At 44.7% G+C, this 2,972-nt stretch overlaps 1 non-coding gene across 1 annotated transcript; it reads left to right on the top strand.

Annotated features, from left to right (window-relative positions):
* The first annotated feature begins 2,667 nt into the window (after positions 1 to 2,667).
* Positions 2,668 to 2,749, top strand: trnas-uga (transfer RNA serine (anticodon UGA)). Its single transcript has one exon. It is a non-coding gene; the product is annotated as a tRNA-Ser (tRNA).
* Positions 2,750 to 2,972: the final 223 nt, after the last annotated feature.

The following is a 2,972-nucleotide window of genomic DNA, read 5'->3' as shown; positions in this document are numbered from 1 at the left end:
TACCTCCTTCCTGATGGTAACAGTGAGAAGAGGAACGTCCTGGGTGATGAATTCCTTAATGACGGTCGCCGCCTCTCTGAGTCACCGCTACATGAAGATGTCCTGGATACAACGGAGGCCTGTCCCCATGGCGGAGCTGACTAAATTCATAACTTATTGCCAGTCTCGCCGCTGGCCTTTCGGGGCAGCAATGAAGACCCTCCATCCCTGTCAGTCTGCGACGTTCGGGGATTCATTCATCGTGTCAGTACAATCTCGGTTTGCGCAATTGCCTGCCAAGTCCCGGGTAGTGATTCAGAAATACCGGCCGATTAATATATAGACGGACTCCTCATTTTCGTTTCACTGAAGTTTTCTTTGACCAGTCCGGCTTGTTATCTCTGAGGTAAGCCCTCGAAATTGTAGGGCCGGTGGACACTCTCCGTCCGCCCTCTTCTATTTGAGTTGTTTGGCATCAGTGCCCCATACGAAGAGCCAAAACATTAACTCCTAACTACAGCCACCTTCGTTCTCCTGGGTACTGAGCAACGCAAGCCTTCACACCGCGACTAGGTTGTGTTCCATTTGGTGGCTACGCATGTGATCACTAATTATAAACCAACCCTGAGACGAATACCAGGAATGTCTGAAAACATAACGAGCTGAAACCATTCACATGGAAGTGACAATCTCAACCCATCCTGCGTTTGCAGTGAAACGTGCAAACCCTTTTTGAAGAGTGTCGTTCCCTGTAACGCCGCTCGTTGGGTGTATTTAAGGCAGAGATTGATAGGTTTCTGAGTAGTCAGGTCATCAAACGTTATGGTGAGAAGGCGGGGGAAGGGGAGATTGGATCAGCTCATGATGAAATGGCGGAGCAACCTTGATAGGCCGAATGGCCGACTTCTGCTCCTTTGTCTTATGGTCTTATGGTCTTCTGGGTGAATACCTTCAGGTTCCTGGGCGAAGACATCTCAGCGGATCCATCCTGGTCCCAAAATGCTGACACGGTCACTGTGCAGACGTCATAATTGTTTATTAATGCGATTTAGAGTGCTGTCGAAGAATCAAATACATTTCTGTGGGCGTACGTGGACAGCATTGTCAGTCGTTGCGTCACAGTCTGGTGTGGGGCGGGGCTCCAATGCGTAGGATCGAAAGAAGGGGCAAAGTGCTGTAGTGATGGGCACGCCTCGCCAATATCGAGGACATGTTCTCAATACGGTGCCAAAAGAAGACTGGCTGCATTATTCAGAATCATCGGCAGACCAAACATGCCTTCTACACATTTTACCCATATTTTTATTTATTTTATTTAGCGCAATTTAGAGTGCTGTAGGAAAAATAACAATAATGCTTAGTGAGAGATAACATAGGATCATAGGATGGGAGTTATATACAGTCCTCTAGCAGTCGACGTTAAGTACAAATGACAAGCGGAGATGCACAAGGCATGTGAAAATGGCAATATAACGGTGGCCATTGTAGGATCTCAATATGCAGCAAGTTTGAGAAAGTCTAGTTGTCGCTGGATACTCAGAGAGTGAATTTGTGTAATGCCTGCAGAATGGACTTAGAGTACGTTTTGGTTGAGCCCATTAGAAAAAGATAATTGTGGGTTGTATGGTGTTTTGTGTTTTGACAGGTAGACTAACATACAGGAATGCTTGAGAGGCAGTGATTGTAATATGATCGAATTTGTCCTGCAGTCTGAGCGAGAAGAGAAAATCAGTGTTACGAGTATTTCATACAGTAAGTGGAACTGCAGTCACACGAGTGAGGAGAATATAAAGATTCAAAGGGTTAATTTTATTGCCGAAGTCCGCATGTACAATACAACTCTGAGATTTGTCTGCTCCGGACAGCAATTAAATACCGGGAGACCATCGGTTTTCATGAAAGGACAAACTTCAAGCCGACTCGAAAAAAGAAAAGAAACAAATCTCGCAGACCCCAAAATGCCTCCTCCCCCGCAACAAAAAAAACCCAATAGCGACAATAAAAGTACCCAAACACTTCACTCGCAGAAATAAAGTCAGGAACGATAACAGCCCTCAACTCCCTCAGTCGCATGGAAAAAACAAAGGCAACAACAGTCGCCGACCAGGTCACTCGCAGAAATAAAGTCAGGGACCATAACTGTCCTCGACCCCGTTAATGGCAGAAAATAACAGGGAACTACGTCTAGAGCCGTCTAGGCGGATTGGAAAGGGACTATCACCCCCCCCCCACCCATTCTCAACACATTCTACAGGGGTTGAATTGACAGCATCCTGAGCAAAGATACCTTGTGCAATATTCCCTAAATGTTTACTTCTAGGCTTATTCAGTGGTAAAGGTCTGCAAATGCAATTTAAACATTCATTTCAGGAAGAGTAGAATAAAAAACAACAATATCATGTTGACATATGTTCGTCATTATGAAACAAATTCTGATCCTGATCTTTATCCCCAATACTGGAAATCTCCTTCATTTATGATACTGACGGCAGTGTTAGCCCTCCACAATCCCGTACTGACCTAACGGTGTTGAAACAAATTCCACAGCTGTCCAATTATTCTATTTGTTTTGGAATAATGATATAATGATTCACTTTTTCCATTACTAAACATAAATCAAGTAAAACCCTCACTTCGGGGGCAGTGCTACGGTGTGTGCTGAACATTGATGCGATGCTGAACATTATCGCTGCGATGGCCGAGTGGTTAAGGCGTTGGACTTGAAATCCAATGGGGATTCCCCGCGCAATTTCGAACCCTGCTCGCAGCGCTCACGCCAACAATCCCACTGCCAATAAAATTTAACACCCTTGATGCTCTTTGTTTTCAGTTGAGAACTGCGTATTTTTACACTTCAATACAATTCAATACGATACGTTTCTACTCATTGTGCAATGTTCATTTCCATTCCGACTCTGATCAATCCCGTCGAGGCAGCTTAAACTCTCTGCAGTTCGGAATTTTACTGTCTCGTAAAACTTAAAGAATCAAAC

This window comes from Hypanus sabinus, unplaced genomic scaffold, assembly GCF_030144855.1.
Source record: "Hypanus sabinus isolate sHypSab1 unplaced genomic scaffold, sHypSab1.hap1 scaffold_780, whole genome shotgun sequence".
In the NCBI taxonomy this organism is placed as follows: Eukaryota; Metazoa; Chordata; class Chondrichthyes; order Myliobatiformes; family Dasyatidae; genus Hypanus; species Hypanus sabinus.
The sequence above is the reverse complement of the archived record's forward strand: the minus strand, read 5'-3'. Positions and strand labels throughout refer to the sequence as shown.